The sequence below is a fragment of the Nicotiana attenuata genome, chromosome 11, assembly GCF_001879085.1.
Source record: "Nicotiana attenuata strain UT chromosome 11, NIATTr2, whole genome shotgun sequence".
NCBI lineage: Eukaryota > Viridiplantae > Streptophyta > Magnoliopsida > Solanales > Solanaceae > Nicotiana > Nicotiana attenuata.
In genome coordinates this window covers 28,807,677-28,818,766 of record NC_031999.1, presented here as the reverse complement: position 1 = coordinate 28,818,766, position 11,090 = coordinate 28,807,677, and the positions used below count along the sequence as shown (strand labels likewise).

The window sequence follows — 11,090 nt, the reverse complement described above, 5'->3', positions numbered from 1 at the left end:
AATTGAGGTCCAAATCCCCAATTTTTAGAAAACCTAGGTTCTACCCAAAACCCCCAATTTCACCCATGAAAATCATTGATTTTAAGTTGAAAACACGTTAAATGATGCTAATGATTGAAAGAGTTAAGTAAAAATCGACTTACAAATGATTTGGTATGAAACTTGTTCTTGAAAAATCGCCTAAGGAGTTGTATATTGAAAGTGGGGTGTAAGAAGACTTAAAATTCGACTAAGTATGAAATTGTTGGGTCTCTGATGTCGCATTTGCGAACTGGGGTTCGCAATTGCGAACCCCGACTAAATTATGGGAATTGCGACCTCTGTTTCGCATTTGCGAAGCCAGGCCTTACAGGAGACCTTCGCATTTGCGAACTTGGTCTCGCATTTGCGAAACTTTGAACTTCGCATTTGCGAAGAAATACTCGCATTTGCGATCAAAATCAGGCCTGGGCTGGNATACATCGAATCAAGCCTCAAAACTCAAGATTTCTTCCAAATTTTCATAAAACATCAATTTTCCATTTTAAGTCCGAAACACGTCAAACGACGTCCGTTTTCAACAAAACTTTACAAAAAGCGCTTAAACCACATATAAGACTTGTACCGGGCGCCGGAACCAAAATACGAGCCCGATACCATAGTCTTTTAATCAAATTTCATTTTCATTTTCCTTAATTATTTCGAGAAAACAATTTCACACAAAAATTCATTTCTCGAGCTTGGGACCTCGGAATTCGATTCCGGGCATACGCCCAAGTCCCATATTTTCCTACGGACCCTCCGGGACCGTCAAATCACGGGTCCGGGTCCGTTTACCCAAAATGTTGACCGAAGTCAAATTTATTCAATTTAATATCAAAATGTAGCATTTTTCTCACAGAATTCGAATTTAAGCTTTCCGGTTGCGCGCCCGAACTGCGCACGCAAATCGAGGCAACCCCAAATGAGGTTTTCAAGGCCTCGGAAGCACGGAACTAATCAGAAAACAGGTGATGACCCTTTGGGTCGTCACAAAGGTCCGGAGTTAGCAGAAGTTACAGTCAAGACAATAATTCGAGGACGAATGATCCCAAGGGGGAGATAATGTAACATCCCGTACATTCGGATTAGGTATGAATGAGTTAAAGGAGTAGTAAGGTTATATTTTGGACATATGAAGTCCTACCGGGATGATTATGAGTGAAAATAGTTGTTTCAAAACCAAGATGGGAAGTGAGGTGCATAAGATTTGACAAAATCGACTAAGTTTGCAGAGGGAAGTGAGGTGCATAAGATTTGACAAAATCGACTAAGTTTGCAGAAGGTCTGTCTTCAAGCAGGGTTTAGTGAAAATGTATAAGCAATCTGGGAAAATTCAAAGCATGAAAGTTGTAGGCCATTGAAATAGCTTTCCAACAATATATTGTGAAGCCCAAAACGGAGCTCTGTGCAAAAAGTTATGCCCGTTTTACAGAATGGTGTGTAACCACCGTGTTCCTGCCGCGTTTCTACCGCGACCGCGGTGGTGAGGCAGTGTCCCAGCGATTTACCGCAATCGGGACCGCGGTCGCGCCTACTGGGACGCGGTGGACGACTTGGGAAGTCGGTATTTTAGCCTTATTTCGTCCCCACAGGCCCAAAACGTAGAAACTTGCTCTAGAAAGGAAAACTCTCAAAAACCTAACTCCTTAAGGGTCCTTCCACCACCCAAGGTAAGTTCTAATGGTGACTCTAAGTTAATTTAAATTTTCCCACATCTTATTAACATGGGTAAACCCTTCATATCATTGGATATTCGATTGGTATACCATTGTTGAGAGAAGAAACCCTAGAACTCGAATTCAAAAAGATTGAACGTCAAAAAGATAATATCTTCACCCTCTAATTGATTCTATCATTGAATTAATGATTATAGACTCTAGTTCATGAGATATGAGTTGATGGGTTTGATAGAAAATCATGAACGGTGATAGGTTTGGGTTGTTGATTGGTTATTATTGGTTTATGGGTGTTGATTACCTTATGGGTGATAAAGAATAATGTTGATTATAACCATTTGAGACATTAGAATTTATCTAGGAGCAAGATAATGGGTTATTGGGTGTAGAGACACCATTAATCAGGGCTGTGAAGCTTTATGCCACCGAGTGTTTGATAAAATGCCTAAGTGACCAAAACATGACTATTGTTGCTAATTTGGAATCCCTTTGACTTGTATTGATATAGATTAAAGGTGAAAGGGTTGGCGAATATTGTATTATGCTCAAGAGTAGGAAGTTAGGGTATGTGAGGCTAACTCTCTATGTTTGGGAATTTTAATGATTCTCCCTACACTACGTTTCTTTTACAACGTTACTAATTGCCTCAGAAATATAGTTAAGCCTAGCTCCTTGAATAGTTACAGAACTTCTATTCTCTAGCTTCATAACTCATTCATGACTTTCATTCTGAACGTTGTGAGCTCAGTGCGTTCAATATAGACTTGGGTTTGATTCCCCCAAGTCTTAGTATAGATTACTCAGTATGCCATAAACAGTTGAAATTTCAGTGTTCATAATCAGTTCAAGAATACATGTCTCATTCTAGTCCTATTCAGTATTCCAGTATTGTGTAATTCAGTGTGATCCAGCATTCCAGTATCATGTAATTCATTTGATTCAGTATTTCACTATCATGTATTACAGTTTAATTCTAAGTTCTTGAATGTTGAACACCTGTATTTGGGCCTGAGGCCGTAGTTTATATGCTTTATGCATACTTGGGCCTGAGGCCGTAGTTTATGCTTTATGCATGTTTGGGCCTGAGGCGGTAGTTTATGCTTTATGAATTTTTGGGCCTGAGGCCGTAGTTATGTATACGTATACTTGGGCCTAAGGCCGTAGCTTGTGCACATGTATGTTGGGCCCGAGGCCGTAGCTTATTCAGATAAACAGGTTGTTCATCATTCAGAAGATGGAGTATTCTAATTCTTCCTTTGTTTAGTTCAGTTATCACTTATCATTTTAGTTACCAGTTATTAGTTCAGTTTATCAGTTGTCAGTTCAGTTATCAGTTATCAGCTATCAGTTATCATTTCAGTTTCTATTCCAATAGTTATCATTTCAGTATCAATTATAAATTCTCAGTTATCAGCTCAGTTTCAGTTTCTGCATTGATAATTCTTTCTTTCAGTTGCTTTACATACCAGTGCTATTCAAATGTACTGACGTCCCTTTGCCGGGGGCCTGCATCTCACGATGCAGGTAATGATTTACAGGTTGATGATTCAGAGCGCTAGGATTCTCGTACCAGCTATTTAGTGATCCCCAGTTCTTTCGGGGCATTATCATTACTATAGTCTTCAGTATTTTCAGACAGTCAGTGTTTTCAGTACAAATTAGAGGCTTCATAGACTAGAGTAACAGCTAGACAGAGTCGCAGGCTTTTCATATTAAGTCATGTTGGCTACAAATATATTTCAGAATTGTTTTAGTATTTTCGCACTTTGATTTATATCATCCAGACTTTCAGTATATCAGCATGTGTTAGTTTATCTTCCGCATTCAGTATGTTATGATACCACATGTTGATTCAGCCAGCCAGTTGGTTCGCTCGGTAACATGTAGTCAGGCACCGAGTGTCGTGTTACGTCCAGGCCCAGGTTCGGGGCGTGACATACGTGTCCTCACCATCTGTGAGAGAATAGAATAACAGAAGTTTAGTTACCGGAATCAACAAATCCGCACGACAAGAATACAAGAATGTGAAGTTTCCTAAGGATTCGGCAGCCTCTCGAAGATAAGTACAGACGTCTCCGTACCGATCCGCAAGACTCTACTAAATTTGCTCATGACTCGTGAGACCTATGTAACCTAGGCTTTGATACCAACTTGTCACAACCCAAAACCTAACTTGTCGTGATGGCGCCTAACGTGGTACTAGGCAAGTGACATTTCAAAAATATTTACAACACTTTTAACTGAAAATAAGTTAAGTAGTTTAAATAATAAAAGTTCTCATAAACAAGATAGAAAATCCAAAACACAACGCGGAAATTCCCAACATTGGGGTGTCACGGAGTACATGAGCATCTATACAACACAAGTCTAGGAGTACTCTCTATAATAGTCTGAAACTAAATACATAAAGTGGAAAGATAGGGAAGGAGAGACTAGGTCTGTGAAACGCCGGGCAGCTACCTCGAAATCTCTAAACGATCAATTGTGCAAAGGAATCAACACTCACCGTGCCCGAAAATACCTGGATTTACACACGAAGTGCAGGGTGTAGCGTGAGTACAACCAACTCAGTAAGTAACAAGACTAAATAAAGAACTGAAAGTAGTGACAAGCTTCACAGTTATTGTTCAATTACAGTAATTTCAATATAGGAAGGTAGGCATGCTTTCAAGTTCGGCAATTTAGGTCAGATCAATTAATTCATGTCAAGTTCAAGTGAAACAAAATATAATATCTCTCAGAAATTTCAAGACAGTAATATGTGACAGCTAAGTGCAACAATAATGAAATCAAATGCATCCTCCCAGAGCAACAGTCACTCAGTTCTCCCATTCACTCCAACCTCACAATCACTCATTCTTCATAGTCACTCATTCCTCTCAGTCGCTCAGCACTCGGCACTCGCACTCAGTAGGTACTTGCGCTCATTGGGGGTGTCTATAGACTCCGGAGGGGCTCCTTCAGCCCAAGTGCTATAACAAGCCAATCATGGCATAAATTAATGAAACATGCTGCGACATGCAGCCCGATCCCATAAATATCCTCACAATCAGGCCCTCGGCCTCACTCAGTCATCAACCTCTCCAGTCTCTCTGGCTCTCAGAAATCATGGTGATCAACCCAAACAGAATGACATAATGAATCAACAAGGAATAATACAGACTAAGATATGATACGCAAGTAAAAGTGTGACTGGCCACAAGCAGTAATTAGCAGATAATTCCACATGTAACACGGCCTCTGTGGGTCCCTACAGTACGAACACATAGCCTAAACATGATTTCTAACATGATTTACAGTCAAATTTCTATGGCACATGGAGAGCATACGGCTAATAACAGATTATTCAACTTCACAGTTCCATGGAATCGATCAAGTCACAATTCCTACGGTGCACGCCCACACGCCCGTCACCTAGCATGTGTGTCACGTCCAAACCAATCACAAGACACATAATACGGGGATTCATACTCTCAGAACCAGATTTAGAACTATTACTTACCTCAATCCGAGAAAATCTCTACTCCAACACACCTTTGCCTCACGAAACAGCCTCTGAATGCCTCGAGTCTAGCCACAAATAATTCGATATAATCAACACGAGCTAAAAGAATCAATTCCATAATAAAATACTAAGCTTTAAATCAAAAGTCAACTCAAAAGTCGCCCTCGGGCCCACGTCTCGGAATAGGGTAAAAGTCATAATTATCCGAACACCCGTTCGGCCACGAGTCAGTCCATACCAAAATTACTCAAATCCGATACCAAAATCTCGATCAAAACCTCAAAATTTAGCCTAAGAACTTTTCTCCACTTTTCCCAAATTTTCCACCCCAAATCACAAATTTAATGATGAAATCAAAGGCATAATCATGAAAATTAACCAAAACTAGGTAAGAATCACTTACCCCAAACACCCACGTGAAAATCTCTCCAAAAATCGCCTTCCACCGAGCTCCCAAACCAATTTTTGTGTTATGAACTCAAACCCTCGTTCTTGAAACTTTTAAATCTGCCCAGGTGTGCCTTCTTCGCGGACGCAAAAAGAGCCTCGCGTTCGCGAAGCACAAAACTCGACTGCCCAGAAAATCCTTTTTCGCGAACACGAATGTTCCCTCGCGAACGTGATGCCCTACAGAGCTTGGCCTACGCGAACGCGTCCCCTGACCGCGAAAGCCTTAAGGCCTGGTGCCTAAGCCTGCCTCACCCTTCTACGCGAACGCGAGCTCCCTCTCACGATCGCAATGTACACTTACCCCCAAACTTCGCGAACGCTTGCTCTCATTGCGAACGCGAAGAACAACTCCTCTCCTGCCTCCTGATACTCTTGACGAACGCGAGACTTACCTCGCGAAAGCATATAAGGAAAGCAATAACAGAAAACCAGCAGTCTTCAGCTATAATACCAAGTCCAAAATTGATCTGTTAACCACCCGAAACTCACCCGAGGCCCCCGGGACCTCAAACCAAACATACCATCAAGTCCCAAAATATCATACGAAATTAGTCGAGCCCTCAAATCACCTCAAACAACATCAAAAATACGAATTGCATCCCTATTCAGCCTATTGAAACTAAGGAATTCCAACTTCTACAAATGACGCCGAAACCTATCAAATCACGTCCGATGGACCTTAAATTTTGCACACAAGTCACAAATGATACCACGGGCCTATGCCAACTCCCGAAATCGGAATTCGACCCCGATATCAAAAAGTCTACTCCCTGTCAAACTTTTCAAAAATTCAATTTTCGTCGTTTCAAGCCTAATTCCACTACGGATTTCTGAATCACAATCCGGACACGCTTGTATGTCCAAAATCACCCAACGGAGCCACGGAACCATCAAAAGTCCATTCCAGAGTCGTTTACACATAAGTCAACTTCTGGTCAACCATTTCAACTTAAGCTTTCAACCTTGAAACTAAGTGTCTCAATTCATTCCGAAATCCCTCCGGACCCGAACCAACTAACCTGGCAAGTCACATAACATTTATAAAGCATAAAATGAGCAGTAAATGGGGGAACGGGGCTACAACTCTCGAAACGACCGGTCGGATCGTTACAGGCTTACTTTCCGCTTATTGACTGTGGAAACAGATAGAGAACCTGGTTCTCTACGTAGTTTGGTGGACTCTTAGTTTGTATGAGTTAAACCCCAAGACATTGCTTTGAAACTTCATGGCAATGCCTATTTTTGAATTACAGATCTAAAAATTGGTGAGAGAGCGCTATTTCACAATATAATCTGGTTCCCAAGAAAACAAAGGAATCTCCTCATTTTTTTTCCAAGATTCCATATTTGAAAAATCCCTACCTCTGTCAATATATTTTATCCAATTCAAAATTCTAAAAAGAAGTAAAGGAAAACAGAACTAACTTGCACAGGTGGGTGATCTTGTCAGGTGCCATTCAGTGATGAAAGCAGAATTTTCATCAAAGGGATTCAAAAAAGTAAATCCGAAAAGAAGTTAAGGACATTCAACACCTAATATATATGCATGGAAAAAAACTTAACTTTATATATACCGTATAATTTTTGGTGAAGGGAGCTGAAACCCCTTTCGCTACCTAGCTCCGCCACGGATGCCATTGATATGCGGTACTATTTAATTTTTATTGCGGATACATATATATATGTACAAGAAAAATCCCAATCTTTGAGTTCAGCTTGCCGGTGGCAATAGTTATCAATCATTTTGGGAAATAAGTCGCAAAAGTAGTCCTTCAATTTCTTTACATATAATAATGCCAATATTTTCTTGAACTGACGTAGTCACTGACAAAACTACATAATGGAATATAAGCAGTGCAAACACAGCTTTCTACGGTAAGCATAGTGAGAGTAGCATATTAGCCTCCTTTATTCAAAATTAATTGTTTCTTGAACTAACTTAGTTACTTAAAAAACTACAAAATGGAATTTAAGCAGCAACACAGATTTAAGCAGAGTGGCATATCATCAGCCTCCTTTATTCGCGTAATTCTTCCTTCTTAGAAAATGTACTTCACTAGTGCGGGAATATGAATTTCCTTGAAGTATTGTTCCCACTGAATGGTACTTGGATCAAAATTAAACGTATCATCTGCATTACTTTCTCTTGTTACCATTCGCAATATTTCAGCATTGGTATCATTAAAACTGGTAAAACAACAGCGGTAATGGTGTTAGAATATCACTAAGTTTGATTATACTTAAAAACTGTTAACTACTTGGATGCGTTAATATAAAAAAAATACTCACAGTCCTTTGAAGAATAGGTAGGGCTTGTAGAGTTCAGCTAGTCGAATGGCGCGATTGATCCTTCTTTCTAAGTTTGAATGCAAGGTTTGTAAACGTTGGCAAAGTATCAAGTTTGCCCACTTTAATATCTGAAACATGTTAAAATATAAACTTAACCAACATTCATGTATATAAACACCTCTATATTCTTTTTTGTACATACGCCGAAGTTTCAAAGTTTTTTGTAAGAAGATATTATAATGAAAACTAACCTCTAATAATGGCTTGCAATGGATTGCTATGTATTTGTGAAGGCTAGCCATGCTATCCAGTAAATGAAATTGCGTCACTTTGACCGTCTTCCCTCTTTCATCAATCCACGGATTCTTCTTGAAGTGATCAACGAAAAATTGTACAATATCACCCATATTTAGTCGTTTCCTACTAGAGGAGCTAATATGGTAAACTGTTGTATGGGAAGAGCGATTTCTATGGGCTACCATAGCCGCGATGATTGAGTTCACTACCATATCAGCTGGAATCTAGGCAAGATAACATTAAGGAAGTTAAATAAGTACTACTAGTAATTAGGAACCCCAAGTGTAGATGAGCTAATTAAGACCAGCTGATGCAAACAAGAGAAACTTGGGTATTTCAATATAACATAAGGACATGTACACATACCACATCTATTATCGATTCTTTATGTCCGATGGTAAGATTCTGTTTTCCTTTACCATAGCCAATAATGAAGGTGTCCGTGGTTCTGTGGGAAGGAAGAATCAGATGACTTATTATATATTTTTCTCTATATGTGCATGCATAAAATGGGGTGTCTGTGTGTGTGTATATATGTATTACCTCATTCCTTCAATCCATCCGGGGAATGGCTCCTTGTAGGTGCTTAATATAATTGTTGGCCGTAGGATTATGAGTTGGAGATCCTCCTTCAAGCATCTCTCCCATTGCTTTTGTGAACGTGTATGTGTTTGACCATCCATGTATCTTTGCCCTGAAGAATCATAGTTCTCGTGAAAGGTGGGATGGAACCCTATAAATCTTCAAAAGAATAGTGAGACTGAGTTATGAACGTGTATATGTTTGTCCATCCATGTATCTTTGCCCTAGAGAATCATAATTGCCCTAAAAGGTAGCTAGGAAGCAAAATCTTCAAAAGATATAGGGTACAAATACCTATTTTATTAGTGAGACTGATTTTATGAAACATTTAATTACCTCTCAATACCTAGAAGTCTCATAGCTAAAGTTACTTCTTTTTCAGCGGCGTTCCTAGCTTGTAGGTCCTTTAGTTTCTCCTCTGCCAACTTTTGCTCCGCATCTATGTCTAAGTGAAATTCTCCATTAAGCGTCTCACCATAGTGCAATGGCTTTTCTTGTATCAATCCTTCCTTCACCCCACAAACATAAGCTGAATTAAAGAATCATGAGTCTTTATGCTTAAGATCAATACGCCCAAAGTCATGATTATGAAAATTGGTTAAATAATATGGAGCTGACCTGTGCTTACATGGAGAAGCATATTTAGTTTTGAACACTGTTTGGAAAACTTAAGAATATTCAAGGCACCCAGTGCATTGATCCTTATTGCAGTATCATATCTGCAAATGGAGTAATTAATTTTTTTATTTTTATTTATTTTAGGAAAAAGAATGTTAATCTATAACTGCACCTTTCATCAAATCTAGTTGCAGCAGCTGAGTTTACAATTATGTCTATTTCTTTGCACATCTCATCTTTCAGCTCAGAATTTATCCCCAAATTATCACCAGCAACTGGGAAAATTGTGTCTTCTATAAGGGCATGTAAGTTGGCACCCAATTTCTCCCTTAGAACTCCAAACAGATCTGTCCTTATAACCTGCATTTAGAACATTCTATTCTTTGATTGATCACGTCGAGTAATGAACTCTGATAATCTTGAATTCTCATGTGGTATGCATTGGAGCTGTATAGTCTAATATGATGGCTATTAATTATTTCTACTGCTACACTACTATTGGTTATGTTGCAGCAGTACGTTCCTCGTTGTTAAAACGTTGTTTAGCTGAATTTGAATCTGGAGCTCTAATTAGCAAGTAGAGCTTCTTCACATTTGGCTAGACGCGGAGTATCTTCTCAATGAGAACTACATTAATATATAACAAAAGCACTAGTTATATCATCTATGTAGTCATCTCCTCAAGAAGCACTATTAGTGCAACCTATAGCTTATAGGGAGAGAGAGAGAAGAGAGAGAGAGAGAGATGAGAGAAGAGAGAGAGAGAGAGAGAGATACTCTTTGTTAGGTAGCCAGTTGCACCAGTGATGAAAATGGTCTTGCCTTCTTGAAACTATTAATGCAGCACGATATCCATTGATGAAAAATTCACAGAAAGGAGCTAGAGGTAAGAAAATTTATGGGGGTTAAATTCATATTATAAATCCTTATACATAAGATATCATCATGGAAATATACTGGAAAGCTAAGTAATGCCTTTGCACATATGCAAAATCACCTGATTTCTTGATGATTCTACTTATGTATATGGAGTTTAGTACATACTCTATATGGTTATATAGTGAAGTTTTCCGAGCTCGTTTACGTGATATGTGACTAGTTAATTAGATACAATATTTCAAACATGCATAATGAATGTTACTTCTTCGGTCCATAAAATGACTTTTAATATTTTTTAGTTTTTTATTTTTTAATTTTAGTCCAAAATAAGTGATCCTTTTATATAGTCAAGAAGGAATTAACTTTGTTTTTCTAAAAAATTTGCTCTTAATATTTTCTATAAAAGGGGTGTGTCAAAGACCAAAAAAGTCACTTATTATGAACCGGCGCGAGTATCATATGGTGCAGTTGCGCAACTCTAGTATGTAACCGTCCAAAATATTTAGTGAATTACCAAAGTCTATCTTTGTCATAGGCCGTGGTTGCAGCACGGGTATTACTTGGTTAGATGCGGCTTAATAAAGACCTTAAACTTATCTTATTAATTTCAGTATATCTTATAAAATTAATCTTGATGATTTTTTAAGATGCAAATTATTAAGTAATTTTTTGTTATAATCAATTTTTCTATTAGTATTTTTTCAATAATAATATAGTCAGCGATTTAATCTTCTTGAAACATTATTGATCATCTTAGATATGATTCTCTCTCG

The 11,090-nt window shown here is 38.6% G+C and overlaps 1 pseudogene; it reads right to left on the bottom strand.

The window, feature by feature from the left end:
* LOC109234784 lies at positions 7,692-10,382 on the bottom strand (annotated as a pseudogene).